At 35.6% G+C, this 20,740-nt stretch overlaps 1 protein-coding gene and 1 pseudogene across 3 annotated transcripts in view; both read left to right on the top strand.

The window, feature by feature from the left end:
• GRIA4 (glutamate ionotropic receptor AMPA type subunit 4) overlaps positions 1-20,740 on the top strand; it is a 520,203-nt gene that overhangs the window by 102,785 nt on the left and 396,678 nt on the right. The window lies entirely within an intron of this gene.
• Positions 6,776-8,090, top strand: LOC136126399 (60 kDa heat shock protein, mitochondrial pseudogene; annotated as a pseudogene).

The raw sequence follows: 20,740 nt of genomic DNA, 5'->3' as shown, positions 1-20,740 counted from the left end.
CATCTATGTTCATTGGTGATATTGGCCTGTGATTTTCTTTATTGTGATATCTGTGTCTGGTTTTGGGATCAGGGTGATGGTGGCCTTGTAGAATGATCTTGGGAGTGTTCCTTCCACTGCAATTCTTTTGGAAGACTTTCAGGAGGATAGGTGTTAACTCTTCTTTAAATGTTTGATAGAATTTGCCTGTGAAGCCATCTGGTCCTGGACTTTTGTTTGTTGAAAGATTTTTAATCACAGTTTCAATTTCAATAATTGTGAAATTATTGTATTTACAGTGATTGTGTTCATATATTCTATTTCTTCCTGGTTCAGTCTTGGAAGGTTTTACCTTTCTCAGAATTTGTCCATTTCTTCTAGGTTGTCCATTATTTTGGCATATGTTTGCTTGTAGTAATGTCTTATAATCCTTGTATATCTGTGGTGTCAGTTATAACTCCCGCTTTTTCACTTCTAATCTTTGATTTGAGTCCTTTCTCTTTTATTCCTTGATGAGTCTTAGTAAAGTTTTATTAGTTTGGTTTATCTTCTAAAAGAACCAGCTTTTAGTTTCATTGATCTTTGCTATTGTTTTTTTCTTCTCTATTTCATTTATTTCTGCTCTGATCTTTATGATTTCTTTCCTTCTACTAACTTTGTGTTTTGTTTGTTCTTCTTTCTCTAGTTGCTTTTAGGTGTAATGATAGGTTGTTTACTAGAGATTTTTCTTTTTTTTGAGGTAAGATTGTATTCTTGTAAACTTCCCTCTTAGAACTGCTTTTACTGTGTCACATAGGTTTTGGATCACTGGGATTTTGTTACCATTTGTCTCTAGGTATTTTTTTTTTATTTCCTCTTTGGTTTCTTAAGTGATCAATTGATTATTTAGTAACATTTTTTAGCCTCCATGTGTTTGTGCTTTTAACTCTTTTTTTTCCTGTAATTGATTTATAATCTCATAGTGTTGTGGTCAGAAAAGATGCTTGATATGATTTCAGTTTTCTTAAATTTACCCAGACTTGATTTGTGATCCAAGATGTGATTATCCTGGAGGATATTCCACGTGCACTTCAGAAGAAAGTGTATTGTGTTGCTTTCAGATGGAATGTCTTATAAATATCAATTAAGTCTATCTGGTCTAATGTGTCATTTAAGGCTTCTGTTTCCTTATTAATTTTCTGTCTGGATGATCTGTCCATTGGTGTAAGTGGGGTGTTAAAGTTCCCCACTATTTTTCTGTTACTGTTGATTTCCCCTTTTATGACTGTTAGAATTTGCCTTTGTATTGAGGTGTTCACTATGTGGGGTGCATATATATTTACAATTATTATATTTTCTTCTTGGATTGATCCCTTGATCATTATGTAGTGTCCTTCCTTGTCTCTTGTAACAGTCTTTATTTTAAAGACTATTTTGTCTGATATGAGTATTACATGGAGTATCTATTTCCATCCCCTCACTTTCAGTCTGTATGTGTCCCTAGGTCAGAAGTGGGTCTCTAGTAGATAGCATATATACGGGTCTTGTTTTTGTATCCCTTCAGCCAGTCTGTGTCTTGGTTGGAGCATTTAAACCATTTACATTTAAGATAGTCATCAATATGTATGTTCTTCTTAACATTTTCTTAATTGTTTTGGGTTTGTTTCTGTAGAACTTTTTTCTTCCCTCCCTCTTTTGTTCTTTTCTCCTGTGTTTCTCACCTAAGGAAGTTCCTTTAGCACTTATTTTAAAGCTGGTTTGGTGGTGCTGAGTTCTCTTAGCTTTTGCTTGTCTCTGAAGCTTGTGATTTCTCCATCAAATCTGAATGAGAGCTTTGCTGTGTAAATTATTCTTGGTTGTAGGTTTTTCCTTTTCAATATATCCTGCCACTCCTTCTGGCCTGTAGAGTTTCTTCTTTAAAAACAGCTGATAACTTTATGGGGATTCCCTTGTATCTTATTTGTTGCTTTTCCCTTGCTGCTTTTAAATTTTTCTTTGTATTTAATTTTTGTTAGTTTGATTAATTTGTGTCTCAGCATGTTCCTTGTTGGGTTTATCCTGTATGGGACTCTGCATTTCCTGGATGTAGATAACTATTTCCTTTCCTATGTTAGGGAAGTTTCCTAATATAATTCCTTCAAATATTCTCTCAGTCTCTTTCTCTTTCTCTTCTTCCTCTGGGACCCCTATAATTCTAATGTTGGTGTGTTTTTCTTGTCCCAGAGGTCTCTGAGATTGTCCTCATTTCTTTTCATTCTTTTTTCTTTATTCTGTTCCAAGGCAGTGATTTCCACCATTCTATCTTCCAGCTTACTTAGCCTTTCTTCTGCCTCAGTTATTCTGCTATTGATTCCTTCTAGTGTATTTTGATTTCAGTTATTGTATTGTTTATCACTGTTTGTTCTTTAGTTCTTCTAGGTCCTTGTTAAACATTTCTTGTATCTTCTGGATCCCTGCCTCCATTCTTTTTCAGAGATGTTGGATCATCTTTACTATCATTGCTCTGAATTCTTTTTCAGGTAGATTGCCTGTCTCCTCTTCATTTTCTTGGTCTTACAGGTTTTTACCTTGCTCCTTCTTCTGCAGCATATTTCTTTGTTGTCTTACTTTTTCTGCTGTGTTTGTGGTGTCCTTTCCACAGGCTGCAGGGTTGTAGTTCCTCTTGCTTCTGGTGTCTGCCCCTGGTGGGTGAGCTTGGTCCCAGGGATTGTGTAGGCCTCCTGGTGGGAGGGACTGGGGCCTGCCCTCTGGTGGGTGGAGCTGAGTCTTGTCCCTCTGGTGAACAGGGCCATGTCAAGTGGTGTGTTTTGGTGTGTCTGTGAGCTTAGCATGACTTTAGCCAGCTTCTCTGCTGATGGGTTGGGCTGTGTTCCTGTGTTTCTGGTTGTTTTGCCTGAGGTGTTCTAGCACTGGAATTTGCAGACAGTTGATTGCAGCTGGGTCATAGTGCCAAGATGGGGACCGCCAGGAGAGCTCATGCTAATTAACATTCCCTGAGGCTGGGAATTCCCTAGCAGTCCAGTGGCCAGGACTCAGTGCTCCCCCTTGGGAGCTCAGGTTCAGCCCCCAGCAGGGGAACCTAGATGCCACAAGCTTTGTGGCACAGCCAAAACAAAACATTCAAACAAACAAAAACCAAGACAAACAATAAAAACAAAAAACAAGACAGAAACAAAGTAAACAATGAAACAAAAACAGCAGAAACCAAAACAAACATTAAAAACAAAACTAACAAAAACAAAAAATAGAAAAACCCAAACAAAAAAGCAAAGAAAACAAAAACAACAACAACCAAAAAACCTCCCCAAACCAAACCCCCCAAAAACAAAAAATAATATAAAAATAAAGAAATAAAATATATATTTAAAAAATGTAAGAAATAAAAATAATAAATGAATAAGTTAAAAACTTCCCTGGGTCCTCTGCTATCAGTGTCCTTGCCCCTACAGTGAGCCACAGCCAACCCCTGCCTCCCTTGAAGGGAGGACCCACTGTGGGCACTGTAGGGGCAGATCAGACTCTGACCTGGCCCTACTTTCATGTACACGTGCCCACAAAGTCTACAGTTGCTAAAGCTAGACCAGTCTCAGTTGTAGAAGCACTCATTGTCCATTCAGATGTTCTGCAGGTGCTGGGTTTACCAAGCTGATCACAGTGGTTTAATCTGCAGCATGTGCAGGTGCAGTGAGAGATTTCAGCTCTTCTTCCTTAGTCACATAGCCCCTGGGGCTCAGCTTTGGTTTTGGTCCCACCTCTGCATGTGGGTCACCCTCAGGCGTCTGCTCCCTACCCAGGAGAGATGAGGTGAAGGCAGGGACTGGGAGCATGACGGCCCATTTTAGTGGGATGGGGTATACAGCTACTGACTGGGTCACTCTTGCTTGCTTAGGTGGGGGGGCAAAAGGTGGTGACTGACTGGTGCATGAGTGCTTGCTTTGGTGGGAATCCCTCTCATTGCCCATGGAGCAGGGGCTGGTGTGTGAGGAGAGAGCCCTCAATGGTGGCCCTGCCCTTCGTGCGCCACTCAGCACTGATGCCTTCCATTGCAGTCCATGCTTCCTCCAGGAGCACTCCTGGCTGTGAGCCCCTCGTTCCCATCCCCTCAGGCTGTCTCCATGCAGCCAACAGCAGTCCTCTACTTGGGTCTGCTCTCCAAATCCCATGTTTCAGCACCCAACCCCCGCCAGCACTGGCAGAACCGTGTCTCAGGCTGGGGTGCCCAAAACTGTGGCACAGACTGTCCGTCAAATTCTCTCTCTGTCCTACCTGCCACAGGCCCACTGCTACAATTTCCTCCGATAGCCCTCAAAGCTTCCCTCCATCTCAGCTGATCCAGCTGCCAGTGAGGGGGCCTCTCCAGTTATGTTAACCTCTCATCTCCTTCAGCTCCTCTGCAAGAGGAGGAGCTAATCTTGTTTCCTCTTTTCTTTTTCTTTCTTTTCTCTCTTTTGTCCTACCCAATTACATGAGGATCTTTTCTTGTCCTTTTAGGTGTCTGCTAGTGCTCAGCAGGTGCTCTGTGTGAATTGTTCCACTTGTAGATGCATTCTTGATATACTTGTGGGGATAAGTGAACCCCAGGTCCTTCTATTCTGCCATCTTGACCCAAACTCTGCATGACTCTTCCAGAGTACCATTTTTAAGTGTACTCTTCTTAGAACTATTTTAAACCTATATGTACCAAAAAATAAATATTGGTAAGCAAAGACAGTAGTTATTCCATAATGGAGACAAAATGATAGATTCCTTTTAAATATTTTACATTTCTGAAAAAATACATTCACTTTTTGATGCACTTACAAACATAAAAGAAAATTAAGACTACGGCTTTATTTTTAATTTACCAAATTATCAAACCCATTACCTTCTGCCTTTTCTGCATTAGATTCCAAAGCCTACTGGGATGTATAAAGAATGAGCAATTTCTTGTGAATATTTATAGGATTAATCTATTATACTTCATCTAATATTTTAGTTATAGTACATTTAAGTGCTGACAATGCTTTTCTGTAAGAAATAAAATAAAATTACTAGTACTTAATTGATTTTGCACAAATACTCAAAACAGTAAAGAAGAGGACCAAAAACTTCACTGATATTTTATAATTATAAATATATCTTTATCTAATTTATTTCAAAATCTTACAGATATCTCCAGGTCTGTAAATATAATAAATATTTATTCAATACAACTTAACATGTAATACTTGTTTAAAAAGACACGTTTACTTTCTTCATTCAGTGAGTGTCTATAATACACAACACTCTTTGGCAGCCACCAAAGAAATAATTCTTTCCCTGTAAGTTTTTATTAATCAATTTATAACCTAATTAACTATTTAATTACAATTGCAGGGAATGCTAATAAAAATTATAGGTTCTATGAGAGCTTTCAAAATGTTTGCTGAATTTAGGGATCAAGAAAGATATCCTCAAGATAGTAACTGATCTGAGTAATGAAAAGTGACTAAGAGGCCACTAGATGAGTGAATAGTGGTTAAGTGCAGAGGAACATTTCAGACTGAGGGAGTAGGTGCCAAAGGCCCCACAGAAAGAAAAATGGCCAGTGTGGTCAAAGTCCACAGAGAAGTGGCTGTATAGGCCAGAAGATGGAAGACTTGTTAAGCCTAGCTAGGAACTTGGTCTTCATCTTAATGTAGAAGCTTCTGAAGGACTTTGAAAGAAAATGAACAAATTTACATTTTTAAAGATCACCCTGAATCTGGTGTAGAGAAAGGATTGAAGGAAGATATGGATGATTGCTGGGAGTTTCTTAAGTAGTCTAAGAAAGATATGAATGGGTAGAGAAAACCCCTTTAACAACTGCAACAAAGAAGATTAAATATTTTGGAATAAGCTTAAAAAGAAATACGGGCTACCTCTATAAGGAAAACTTTAAAACATACCTGAAAGAAGTAAAAGTATACTTGAACAAGTAAAGAGACATCCCCTCTTCCTGTATGAGACTATTCAACATTATAAAGATGTCAGTTCTCCCTTAATTAACTTATAAAATTAGCTGAATCTTAATCAAAATATTAGCAGGCTTTTTATGGTATAGAAAATAATAATAAAGTTAATAATAAAGTTCATATGGAAAAACAAACATACAAGAAGAGGCAGGAAAACACTGAAAAAGAAAATCTATGAAAGGATATTAGCCCTGCCAGATAAAAAGCTATAAAGATATACTTCAAAGTAGCTGCAATTAAAATAGTGTGATACTGGCACATGAATAGATAAAGAGAACAGAGGAACAGAATGTAAAACCCAGAAGTAGATTCAAATACATAAGGAAGCTTATTATATGATCAAGGTAATCTGTGGGGTATCAATGAGGTAAAGGTGGACTTTTTAATTAATGGTTGTAGAACAACTGGGTGGCCATTTAGAAAAAAATAAAATTTGATAAATATCACACACCATATACCAAAATAAACTCCAAATTGATCAGGAATGCAAATATAAAAAATGAAAACAAGAACTAGTAGAACACTGGTATGAATTTCTCTTTATCCTCACAATAAGAAAATACTTTCTATTTCACAAACTCTAGAGGAAATGAAAGAAAACATTGATAAATTTGACTACGTGAAAGTGAAAGTTTAAAAAAAGAAGCTAAGACAATAACATAAGCAATATCACAGACAATTTATTAACTGCGAGAAAACATTTGCAATGTGTAACACAAGAGCCAATATCCCTAATACATAAAGAACTCTTAAAACTGAAGAAAAAGGAATCAAAAACCCAATGGCAAAATAAGAAAAAAACTTAAGCAGCCATTCACAGAGACAGAAAAAGCATATTTGTTAAAAATATTGCCAATGATACAAATGAAAAGACCGTAGGCCCACCACCACTGCTGTCCTACTGATATACTCTATTACCAAAGATGGCTTAGAGATTAGCAAAGGTGTTTAGCCGGTGGAAATCAGAAGAGGTGTAATGTTAACTATAGGTGCTGTAATTGCTGAACTTAGGACACAGTCTAAACTTGTACCAACCCTTTAAGAAATTGCTGATTGCTAAGATTTCTGCAAACAAAGAAATTAGCAATATAATTTCCAATGCAATGAAAAAGATTGGAATAAATGGTGTAGACATGTTAAAGGATAGAAAACCCCCGAATAATGAACTAGAAATTATTAAGTTGAAGTTTATATTTCTTCATATTTTGTATACATCAAAAGATCAGAAATGTGTATTTCAGGATGCCTGTATTCTATTGAGTGAAAATAAAGTGTCTAGTCTATTATACTGGCCCTTGAAATTACCAATGTTCATTGTAGCCCTTGATAATAATTGCTGAAGATGTTGATGGAAAGGCTCTAAATACACTCCTTTTGAATAGGCTAAAAGTTGGTCTTCAGATTGTAGCAGTCAAAGCTCCAGGTGTTTGTGACAATAGAAAAAAACCTGTTTAAAAACATGGCTATTGCTACTGGTGGTTCAGTGTTCAGAGAAGAGAGATTGACCCTAAATCATGATGATGATGATTTTCAGACTCATGACTTAGGAAAAGTTGGAGAGGTCATTATGACCAAAGATGAAGTTCTGCTCTTAAAAGGAAAAAGTTAGCAGTCTCAAATTGAAAAACATATTCAAGGAATCAATGAGCAGTCAGATATCATAATTAAAGAATGTGAAAAGGAAAAACTGAGTGGACTCTAGCAAAATTTTCAGTAGAATAGCTGTGCTGAAGGTTATTTAAACAAGTTATGCTGCAGTGAATGAAAAAATATTTACAGATGGCCTTGATGTTCCATGAGTTGCTGTTAAACAAAGCATTGTTCTGGGAGGGTGTTGTGTTCTGCTTTGCTACATTTCAGCCTTAGACTCACTAATTACAGCTAATGAAGATTTTTAAAAATGATACAGAAATTATTAAAAGAACACTCAAAATTCTTGTACTGATCATTGTTAAGAATGTAGATGTTGAAAGATTATTGATAATTGAGAAAATTATGCTAAATTCCTCAGAAGTTGGTTATGATGCTATGCTTGGAGCTTTTGTGAATATGGTGCAGAAGGGAATTACTGATCCAACTAAGGTTGTAAGAACTTCTTTATTGGATGCTAAAGAAGAGAATGATCCTGGAAATCAGTGGAATGGGTGGTATAGGGGGTGATAAGTTCTAATTCCTAGAACAGTGCTTCACCATTACTAATGAACTATGACAGGATGCTTGAGACAATGTTTCTCACCAATAATTTCAGAGAAGTCAGTTGAAGAAAATGAAGAAAAGGCTGTCTGATATTTAGGAAACTCACTATAATCCTCAATTACTAGTTTCAGTTGACAATATATAGTGATTTTCATTGTCCATGCTTATAGATCATTTATTTTGTATTTTTAAATAAAAAGTCATTTGTACAATCATGAAAAAAAGGATATGTGAAAGAGTACCTATAGTATGCGATCCTTTATGTAAGAAAAAAGGGCAATGAAAAAAACACATTTATCCACTAATCTCTTCAAAAGAAATATCAGAAAGACAAATCAGAAAATAATATAATGTGGGTAGGAATGGAAATGAAAGAATGTAAAAGGGATGATACTTCTTTAAGTATACTTTTCTGTGTAGCACTGTCTTATAGGATGTACCCTCAAACAAAAATATATGACAAAACCAGGATGTAGGGGGAGCCCAAAATGGAATACAAAAAATAATAATACTACAAAAATACCTAACTATGTTACAAATGAATGGCATAACCATACTTGAAGGAGATAGAGGAAAAAATAATTCACTTAGTAATTTGCGGAAACAATATTTTGATTGTATACCATACACAAATATATACTACTGTCACCTTAAAAAATATTCACAACCTAAAAGTTGAGAGTTTTGTTCTATTTGGTGGGAATTTTTAGGAATTCAACCCTGGGAGGCAGCATCTCAAGTAACCCTGAGAGAACTGCTTCAAGGAGGCAAGGAGGGAAACCAGGTTATATATTATAAAAGTTTTGCAACAAAGGGCAGGTAGTCTGGATGTCAAAAAATTATTGTTAATTAAAGAAAACTAGATATCTCAAGTTAAGTAATTTAGCGCTTTCCTATGTATGGGAAAATGCAAGAGTCTGGACTCACTGAAATCATTCCTCATGATATGTATCTCAGCTACCTTGGGACCACTATCCTGTATTTTCATATCCTGAGTTTCCTCAGGGCTCACCAGCTCACCGTTGGCAGTGGTTGCAATCGCTGATGACTGTCACATCCTTTGTTTACTGATATGGCAGTCAGTATTCCATTTATCAGCCACATTATTAAGCAAACATCAGTTTATTTATTTGAAGATCATAAATATCAATATAATGAATCATTGCTAAAGCCACAGATTATTGTCAAAGTATACACAATACACCTCTGACCTGTGTAACTCAAATTTATTCACCTAATTTGGTTCAAAACAACATTCTAAAAATAAAATTATGAAGAGAAGAAAAATTATTCCTTCATGTGTTACAACATACTTGTGTTTTAGTCTGTCCAAACTTTTTCTCATTATATAGAACTTGATTTATATGGATTTCATCTATATATTCCCTTTGGGGAAAAAAACTGAAAATGAATAAAATAGCAGCCACTCTTTGAAAATATCAATAAAATACACTTCTTTAACTCGGAACACTATTTCTATGAGAGCGAATTTAAGAAGATATTACAGGGATGGCGATATAGGAAAGAGAGGTTATTTCATGAAATGAATATTGATTAAGCATGTTCCATACATTATAGGCAATTTTGTTGATATAATCTTTTTAAGATGAGGCATCAATCCTTAAGGATTTGGAACTATATAGTCCTTGAGGCTTAATTCTATTCTGGCTCAGCAATTTACTAAAGCTGTACTATTGGACAAGTTTAAAACCTCTCTAAACTGCTGTTTCACCCTCGTAAAATGGGGATACCACAACACTTATTTTGAAAACTTGTGAGAATTAACTGTAAAATATTCTGAAAATAATTGGCTGGAAATAAATGTCAGTGTTTCTTTCCTTTACCCTTTATGACAGCATTTTTTGAGAAGATTCAGCTTTAAAATACATGGATGTTATAGATTATAAACCATTATATATGTAAATTATTGCTATTATGAATAACTAGAAAAATGGCTTCAATTTACACTTATTTATCAAGAAAGCCAATCTCACCAAATGAATACACATATTGGTCGGTTCATCTCTGTGGCCAACATCTCATATTAGGACACTGGAAAGTGTTGGTGGATTTTTTCCCTTATAATAAAGAACTGGTGTATCTAATTCATGTTAAACTGTCCAAGAGATTTATATGTAGAATATCTAGATAGAAAAAGTAAAATCTTCAGATAATGAAGATAAACTAAAGGGAACTGTAAAGGTCTATAGGCATATTCCTATTCATGCTATGTCAACCATTTAATTCACTAAATTTTTTATCTTATTTGGAATGAGAAAATATCATAGAAATGGAAATGTGAACTTCCTCCCATAGACATAAAGATTTCAAAGTCAATTCATATTTGCTTCTCAATAAAAAGATTATTTCAACACTTCAAACAATCCTATTTTTGTGCATAATTTAAAAATCACATTACTTGTACCCTTTACCATACTTAGTGAATCTTTTTCATGTAGTTTTGTTGTTGTTGTTTTGTTTTTTAAAACACTGAAAAAGCTTTGAGTGAATTACCTATGAATAAATCATTGCAGTCCAGATTTAAAAGTACATTTGACCTCAGGCCATTCCTCATAATTAGTGAATGCTCAAAAAATATGAAAACAGTGTTTAAAAAAGGCACTGGAGAAATGATTTCATAAACAGAAACCATATATTAAATTTAAATACAATTTAGAAAGGTAAATATTGCTCAATATTTTTTTGTATATGATGAGATGTTTAATTTCATGATGGAGATATAAAAATAGTGTTTATCATTAGAAATCTAAGCAAAACTCTTCTACTAAGTAACAGGTTACCATTGCAACATAGTACAGAAAAACATTCTGAATACATTTAATTGTGTACCTATGGACACATACTCAAAGGAAATTTATAAAATGAAATTATTTGTTAAAATGATAAGATTATGGGAAATTTCTAATTTTTCTCTAATGCTTTAATAGCTTAAACCCATGCTTAATTTACAAAAACACCATCGTGAATTATATATTCCAATTTCAACTGCAAGTGTTTTTTCTTTCCTGAATGATCTGTGGGAACACAAGCTTTCAGTAAACTTTCAACTACCTGTTTCTCTATCTTGTATGAGAAGTTTTTAAAATTGGGTTTGTTGTTAAATTACTCAGGGAAAATAGTTCAGGAATTATTAATTAATATATGCTAATTAAGAACATAAAATATTTTAAAGATGCACAAACAGAAACCAGAATGGAAACTTAAAGTAGCTCGTGACCATTAAAGTAACAAAAGGACAATTTAACAATTATTAGCAACTGACCCAGAGGACCAGTAGTAGGTACAGCTGTCAGTAAAACAATTAACTTGTGCAGTGGCAGGCTTTGGAACTTGTATGGTACTTAGTGAGCACAGCTATGCTAAGCTAATTTTCTTTGTTATAATGATAATATAGAAACCACTAAACTTAGAAAGGCCTTTAGACAAAGTCTACATGATTTAGGTTTTACAAAATATTTTTGAGCTTCTTTTATGTGAGAATTGTAGAAATTATATCTCAACTTCCAAATTCAAATTTACAGAAACATTATTTAGAGGCTATATTTGATAAACTAAAATTAAATATTTTTTGCTTTTTTAGGAATTCATTATCTCAATCTTATTTTTGTAATTTTTAAACTAAGAGTTACAAAAATTAGTTGTGAAATACTTTAAATTCTAAAAAACAAGAGAAACCAAATCAACATATAATTGAGACAAAGTTATTGGTGCAACTTTTATATATAAGATATTGTGCTGGAGAATATGCATCACAAAATTAGACTGTGTTCAATTTCTTAATATTTTAATGATCTGATACCACTTCTACATAACCTTGTTGACATTTCCCTATAATAAATGATGGACAAGTCCCCATAGTAAAATAATGATATGTCACAAATTAACAATGGCCTCAATCAACAGTTGAGCCTGGCACCTAAATACTATTAGACCTAAGACTAGTATAATCTATTATAAAATAACATCAGTTGTCTTTCAAAATGTAATTGGTTCATATTTAGTAAACCCATCTTAATAGATGTATTTCCAAATAATTATTTTATTCAGATTCACCAGGAATCTGTATTGCTCAAACTAGACATGCCAATGCAGATATTTATTCAACTGCAATGATAACATCTGCTTTAGAATGTAATACAGTTATACTGCACAGAATGACTCTGTGATCTTAAGCAAGTTGGAACAGACCCAGAAATCTGTGTGTGTGTGTGCATGTTTGTGTATATTCTGACTGTTTCATCAGGTGTCTTTGAAAGCCTTCTATTAATAAACAGTCTAGATTAGGTTTCCTAATGTCCACAAAATGATAGCAGTCAAAGCATATGCTTTTCTGATCTCAAATGCAATGGATTCACCATCAACCAACAACTCAGAACTTGCTGTCATCGAGGTCAGACCTGATGACAATCACAATTGATAGCTGTTCAATTCTTTTTTTTTTTTTTAATCTGGCATACAGATATTATATCTTATGGAGAATTACTAAACAGTGTGTTGTCAAATAAGTATAAGACTGATCTTTGGATTGAGGCGGGAAAACATCAATTACTTGTTTACTATGTTTCACTTTGGCACCCTGCAGGGCTGCCAACCATGACAATCAAAAGATGCTATAACTTACAATACTATTGCATCTATTCATTACATCTGTTGCAGGCATGTTGTTGAGCGCATTTTCTATTATATATCACTGTCTTCCCTATATGAAGTTCCATGTTTGAAACATATTTTAGAATTTAACACTAGAGAAATCTTTCTTTCCATCCATGATCTGGCATGTTTTGTACCCACTGGTAGTAAGAATATGGAACTTATTCTGATTTGATGGCCAAGAAGCCTACAGGCAGATGTTTCACTCTAATTAATAGTCAATAGATTAGTATAAGAAATCTGGTCAGGAAGATACCATTTACATCAAGATAAAAGTAATAGGAAGGCTGCACAGAAGATAGTGAATTTGAGCCAGGTCTGAGAATATGGAATATAGTTGGATATTAAACAGGCATAAAGGCCTCAATGTAGCTCTGTTCTGGCTAGAATATGATAGGTTTCTATAACAAAAAGACCCAAACATTTCAAGATGAAGACAAGAGAAGTCGTAACTCAATAGTGGGTTTTCAAGTTAACGGGAGAAGGGCTTTCCTCTATTTGGTGTTTGGGGACCTGGGATCCTTTCATTTTGTGGTGTTGACATCCTATAAAGCCATCCCTGTCATCTGCTGTCAGCTAGCAGGAAAAAGTACAAAGTACACATAAGAGGTGAAATGTATCAAGCTTGAAAATGGCTCATCATATCATTTCTACTTGATTTCCATTGGGAAAGACTTGCTCAGCCACCAGTAACGGCAAGCAAGACCCAGAGATGTAGTGTAACTGAGTGCCAGGAAGAAGAAGTGAATAGATGCTAGTGGACTCTGCCACAAATATTAAAAATAATAAATTACATTTAAAATATAAATAGTTAGGTGTAGTAACAAGCATAATTTTTTCTTAGACAATGTCTATAATTTCTCTGTAAATTTCTTATCCATTACAACTATTTCTTTTTCCATATGCAAAAATTTTAGCTATATTCTCAAAGGTTTTGGTTCTATAAGAAATCCTAGATTGATAGGACACCAGCCTATACTATAGCACATTTTATAGCTCTAATTAAATGTAGATTTCATTGAGAGCATAGAAGGAAGAACAGACTTCCATTTACATAAAGAAGTAAAATAATTTTCTTACTTCTACAGTACAATTTGATAATATATACATTTCAAATGATTTTCAGAGGTTTTATTTATCACTGGACTCTCAACTACCTTAACTTTAATAATTTTTTTAACATCTTTATTGGGGTATAATTGCTTTACAATGGTGTGTTAGTTTCTGCTCTATTACAAAGTGAATCAGCTATATGTATACATATATCAGTATATCTCCTCCCTCTTGTTACTCCGTCCCACCCTCCCTATCCCACCCCTCTAGGTAGTCACAAAGCACCGAGCTGATCTCCCTGTGATATGTGGCTGCTTCCCACTAGCTATCTATTTTACATTTGGCAGGGTATATATGTCCATGCCACTCTTTCACTTCATCCCAGCTTACCCTTCACCCTCCCCATGTCCACAAATCCATTCTCTACATCTGCGTCTTTATTCCTGTCCTGCCCCTAGGTTCTTCAGAAACATTTTTTTTAATTCCATATATATGTGTTAGCATATGGTATTTGTTTTTCTCTTTCTGACTTACTTCACTCTGCATGATAGTCTCTAGATTCATCCACCGCACTACAAATAACTCAATTTCGTTTCTTTTTATGGCTGAGTAATAGTCAATTGTATGCATGTGCCACATCTTATTTATCCATTCACCTGTCAGTGGACACTTAGGTTGCTTCCATGCCCTGGCTATTGTAAATAGAGCTGCAATGAACATTGTGGTACATGACTCTTTTTGAAATATGGTTTCCTCAGGGTATATGCCCAGTAGTGGGATTGCTGGGTCATATGGTAGTTCTATTTTTAGTTTTTTAAGGAACCTCCATACTGTTCTCATTAGTGGCTGTATCAATTTACATTCCCACCAACAGTGCAAGAGGGTTCCCTTTTCTCAACAAGCTCTCTAACATTTATTTTTTGATGATGGCCTTTCTGGCTGGTGTGAGGGGATACCTCGTTGCAGTTTAGATTTGCATTTCTCTAATGATTAGTGATATTCAGCATCCTTTCATGTGTTTGTTGGCAATCTGTATATCTTCTTTGGAGAAATGTTTATTTAGGTGTTCTGCCCATTTTTGGATTGGGTTGTTTGTTTTTTTGATATTGAGCTGCATGAGCTGCTTGTAAATTTTGGAGGCTAATCCTTTGTCAGTTGCTTCATTTGCAAATATTTTCTCCCATTCTGAGGTTGTCTGTTCGTCTTGTATATGGTTTCCTTTGCTGTGCAAAAGCTTTTAAGTTACATTAGGTCCCATTTGTTTATTTTTGTTTTTATTTCCATTTGTGTAAGAGGTGGGTCAAAAGGATCTTGCTGTGATTTATATCATAGAGTGTTCTGCCTATGTTTTCCTCTAGGAATTTTTTAGTGTGTAGCCTTATATTTAGGTCTTTAATCGATTTTGACTTTATTTTTGTATATGGTGTTAAGGAGTGTTCTAATTTCATTCTTTTACATGTAGCTGTCCAGTTTTCCCAGCACCACTTATTGAAGAGGCTATCTTTCCTCCATTGTATATTCTTGCCTCCTTTATCAAAGATAAGGTGACCATACCTACATGGGTTTATCTCTTGGCTTTCTATCCTGTTCCATTAATCTATATTTCTGTTTCTGTGCCATTACCATACTGTCTTGATTACTGTAGTTTTGTAGTATAGTCTGAAGTCTAGGAGCATGATTCTTCCAGGTCTTTTCTTCTTTCTCAAGATTGCTTTGGCTATTCGGGGTCTTTTGTGTTTCCATACAAATTGTGAAATTTCATGTTCTAGTTCTATGAAAAATGCCATTGGTAGTTTGATAGGGATTGCACTGAATCTGTAGATTGCTTGGGTAGTATAGTCATATTCACTATGTTGATTCTTCCAATCCAAGAACATGGTATATCTCTCCACCTGTTTGTATCATCTTTAATTTCTGTCATCAGTGTCTTATAATTTTCTGCATACAGGTCTCTTGCCTCCTTAGGTAGGTTTATTCTTAGGTATTTTATTCTTTCTGTTGCAATGGTAAATGAGAGTGTCTCCTTAATTTCTATTTCAGATTTTTCATCATTAGTGTATAGGAATGCCATATATTTCTGTGCATTAATTTTGTATCCTGATACTTTACCAAATTCATTGATTAGCTCCACTAGTTTTCTGGTAGCATCTTTAGGATTTTCTATGTATAGTACCATGTCATCTGCAAACAGTGACAGCTTTACTTCTTTTCTGATTTGGATTCCTTTTATTTCTTTATCTCCTCGAATTTCTGTGGCTAAAACTTCCAAAACTATGTTGAATAATAGTGGTGAGAGTGGACAACTTTGTCTTGTTCCTGATCTTAGAGGAAACTGTTTCAGTTTTTCACCACTGAGAATCATGTTGGCTGTGGGTTTGTCATATATGGCCTGTATTATGTTGAGGTAAGTTCCCTCTATGCGTACTTTCTGGAGGGTTTTTATCATAAATGGGTGTTGAATTCTGTCAAAAGCTTTTTCTGCATCTACTGAGATGATCATATGGTTTTTCTCCTTCAATTTGTTAATATGATTTATCACATTGTTTGATTTGTGTATATTGAAGAATCCTTGCATTGCTGGGATAAATCCCACTTGATCATGGTGTATGATCCTTTTAATGTGCTATTGGATTCTGTTTGCTAGTATTTGTTGAGGATTTTTGTTTCTATGCTCTTCAGTGATATTTGCCTGTAGTTTTCTTTCTTTGTGACTTTTTTGTCTGGTTTTGGCATCAGGGTGATGGTGGCCTCATAGAATGAGTTTGGGAGTGTTCCTCCCTCTGATATATTTTGGAAGAGTTTGAGAAGGATAGCTGTTGACTCTTCCTAAATATTTGATAGAATTCGCCTGTGAAGCCATCTGTTCCTGGGCTTTTATTTGTTGGAAGATTTTTATTCAGTCTCAATTTCAGTGCTTGTGATTGGTCTGTTTATATTTTTTATTTCTTCCTGGCTTAGTCTCAGAAGGTTGTGCTTTTCAAAGAATGTGTCAATTTCTTCCAGGTTGTCCAATTTATTGGAATATAGTTGCTTGTAGTAGTCTCTCATGATCCTTTGTATTTCTGCAGTGTCAGTTGTTACTCCTCCTTTTTCATTTCTAATTCTATTGATTTGAGTCTTCTCCCTTTTTTTCCTGATGAGTCTGGCTAATGTGCATGTGTATCTCTTAGCCAAGATGTATTCTAGCAAAGAGGCCTATGGATAGTTGACATCATTTACTATGGGGTGACACCCCCTCCTTTTTCGCAATGGTAAATGAGAGTGTTTTTCTCCAAGGAATATTTCTGCACATGTGTAATCAGGGATGTCTCCTTGACTTTGAGAATGAGGAATATGTGGTCCTTTATCTCTTATCTGAGCAGGACCCAGCTTCCTCCATCATTCTGCTTTTATGGATTTTCTGTCCACAGGGGACAAAATTCAGCTGTTGGCCTGGTGCCCACATATCTCCTACCTCAAATTTCCCCTGAGAGACATGGAACACAAGAAATCTTTTTTGGGAGGATGAAGGGCAAAGGTCTGTCTTCCGTAGCTTCTTCAGGCTGGCAAGGGGCTTATTGACCTTACCTAGTTGGGTCACGGAGCTCTCGCTCGGTCTCTTTAAGGGGCCCAGGGTGACTTCTGTTGTTATTCCAGCAGGATCCGTTTCAAGGAGTGGCTGGAATCTCTGCCTAACTGTCTTCTTGTCTGGGAAACTGTTGTGCCCTTAGAAAGAACAAGCTAGACAGGTAGATTAAGAAGGCACGGGTCAAAAATCAGTAAAAGAATTATTGTAAGCAGGGGCCAAGCAGGAGTAAGAACCAGGTTACATGTGATAGCAATTTTGATCCTGGTCCAGATAGAGTCAGTGCTTGGGTTACACTGAACAAAGGAATGGAGCCATTTGGGATGGTCATATACATTTTTGATGTACTCTTCTATTAGCTCAGTATGATTGATATAGGTGTAACAGACCCAGTTAGATGTAGTTGGACAAGTTGGACATTAGTAGACAAAATAGATCTTATTTCTTTTCAGGAGAATGAGGCTGAAACCCAGTCTGGACCTGGCACTTTGGAGAGACTTGTAGCCAGGTAGCCAGTTGTCTAGTTTTATCTAAGCAGGTTTTAACTTTTAATGTGGTTATTAACACATAGATAGCAAGTGCTATTGGTCATTATACATGTCCCTTCCTTTTGTTAATGTATGAGCTGAAGCAATTTCATTGTGTAAAAAACATAATAGTTCCAAGAAGATACCTTTAAAAAGTAAGGTTTTAGTCACCAGCCACCAACTGACATTGTTTTGAGAGTGGCTGGTGGCATCCCAAGTCTGACATAGCTCAGAAAACTCAAGTTCTTAGCAATACAAGGACTTGTCTGAAATCACACCCATAGTGTCCCTAGTTATTTCCTTGGATGTCTAAACCATAGCTACTCCATTTTGACTTTTAGTTGTAATTTTCTCCTTAATAGTCAAAGCAGATGTCACCATCAATGATGTTAGAGTTTCTCTAGGTATGAGAAGATGCAAGAATTGGGGCTTACAAAATCTTCTCCTGAAAGTATCTAACTATCTGAAGGCCTGTTCTGCAAGTTTTCCCAGAGCACAGAATGCCTCATTCCTGACCTCCACCCTGAAGTCCTTTCAGGGGGTGTTGAAAGTCAGCAGCTTCAATGGCCATGATTTAATCTTCACAGAGTTAAATAGCAAGTACCAGTTTCCAGTTGGCAGGGCCCCTTCATGGTCATAAATTCGACCATGGTTTGGGGGGGTATTTCATGACCATTTTGTTCCATGGTGCTAGGAATGCTCATTCCCAGGTCTGACAAAGATTTCACTGATAGGTGACTCAATGTGCTTTTACGGGACTAGGCCTTGCAAGTAGCAAAAATTCTCTGGGCCACCTGTCTTACTAGTCTCTTATGATCCAGGAAAATATTCCCCCTTGTTGCTCCTTCTCATATCTAGAGTTACAATATTACAATCATTGATCTCATATGGGACTATATATCATCATTTTATCAGAGGCTCAGTCATACATTTGGTAATTTAAGAAACAACAATTTTATGAAACAGGTAATATAGAAAATAATATATCTAACAGTATTAGTAAGTTCACAATTAAGAATTTAAGTCAAGACCTTCCATTACGTGTAGCTCAGTATATCCTCAGGTCGTCTGACTTAGTCTGTTCTGTACCAATCCTTATCATTAAGGGAAAGTATATATTGGCACTGTCCATAAGGTACCCAGCTCACTTTCCTAGTGTTACTAGACTGATTAGCCTTAGAAGGATTTAATTGTTCCCAGCATAAAGGAGCCTCTAAACTTAAATTACCATAGCCTGGTGTTAACTACATAAATCCATCCCATAATTGTGGGAGGTTTTATTTATTGGCTGAAATTTTGCTCTGATTGAGCTTGAGTAATAGAGGGAAATTCACATTCATGACCAGGGTCAGAGCAAATATTATTAAGCAGCTAGGCGAGGGGATCCCACCTAGTGATAGCAGTAGTGGCCTGAACATGACTGTAATTCTCTCTTCTAGAAAAAATTCCCTAACAGCTGGCCAATAAGAGCCTTGGAGTGGAGAAAACCACCAAGTGGAGAAAACAAGGTGATCCATAAGGGCTAGAAAAAGTAATTGGCCACAAACCCAACAATTAGATTGATTTTACAACTAACATAGGATCGTGTCCATGATAGGAAAACATTTGATTCATACGCAAAAGTACAAAAATTCAAGAAAACATTAAGCAACTGGGAAAAGAAGAACAAAGAAAACCCAAAGTTAGTAGAAGGAAAGAATTCATAAGATGAGAGCAGAAATAAATGAAATAGAAGTGAAGAAAACAATGGAAAAGGTCAACAAAACTAAAAGTTTGTTCTTTAAGAAGATAAACAAAATTGATAAACCTTTAGCCAGACTCATCAAGAAAAAAAAGAAGACTCAAATCAATAAAATAGGGGTGAAAAGGGGAGATCACAAATGATGCCACAGAAATACAAAGGATCATAGACTACTATGAGCAACTATATGCCAATAAAATGGACAACCTGAAAGAAATGTATGAATTCTTGGAAAGGTGCAACTTTCCAAGACTGAACCAAGAAGAATTAAAAAATATAAACAGACAAATCACAGGTAATGAAATTGAAACTGTAATTAAAAATCTTACAACAAATAAAAGTCCAGGAACAGATGGCTTCACAGGTGAATTTTGTCAAACATTTAAAGAGTTAACAACTATCCTTCTAAAACTCTTCCAAAAAATTGCAGAGGGAGGAAAACTCCCAAACTCGTTCTACAAGGCCACCATCACCCTGATACCAAAACCAGACAAAGATACTAAAAAAAAGAAAATTACAGACCAATATCACTGATGAACATAGATGCAAAAATCCTCAACAAAATACTAGCAAACAGAATCCAACAACACACTAAAGGGATCATACATCATGATCAAGTGGGATTTGTCCTGGGATGCAAGGATTCTTCAGTATACTCAAAACAATCAATGTGATACACCATATTAACAAATTGAAGAATAAAAACCATGTGATCATCTCAATAGATGCAGAAAAAGCTTTTGACAAAATTCAACACTCATTAATGATAAAAACTCTCCCAAAAGTGGGCATAGAGGGAACCTACCTCAACATAATAAAGGCCATATATGACAAAACCACAGCAAACATCATTCTCAATGGTGAAAAACTGCAAGCATTTCCTCTACAGCAGGAACAAGACAAGGATGTCCACTCTCACCACTGTTATTCAGCATAGTATTGGAAGTCCTAGCCATGGCAATCAGAGAAGAAAAATACATAAAATGAATCCAAATTGAAAAAGAAGAAGTAAAACTGTTACTGTTTGCCAATGACATGATACTATACATAGGAAATC

The sequence above is a fragment of the Phocoena phocoena genome, chromosome 8 (assembly GCF_963924675.1).
Source record: "Phocoena phocoena chromosome 8, mPhoPho1.1, whole genome shotgun sequence".
Lineage (NCBI taxonomy): Eukaryota > Metazoa > Chordata > Mammalia > Artiodactyla > Phocoenidae > Phocoena > Phocoena phocoena.
The sequence above is the reverse complement of the archived record's forward strand: the minus strand, read 5'-3'. Positions and strand labels throughout refer to the sequence as shown.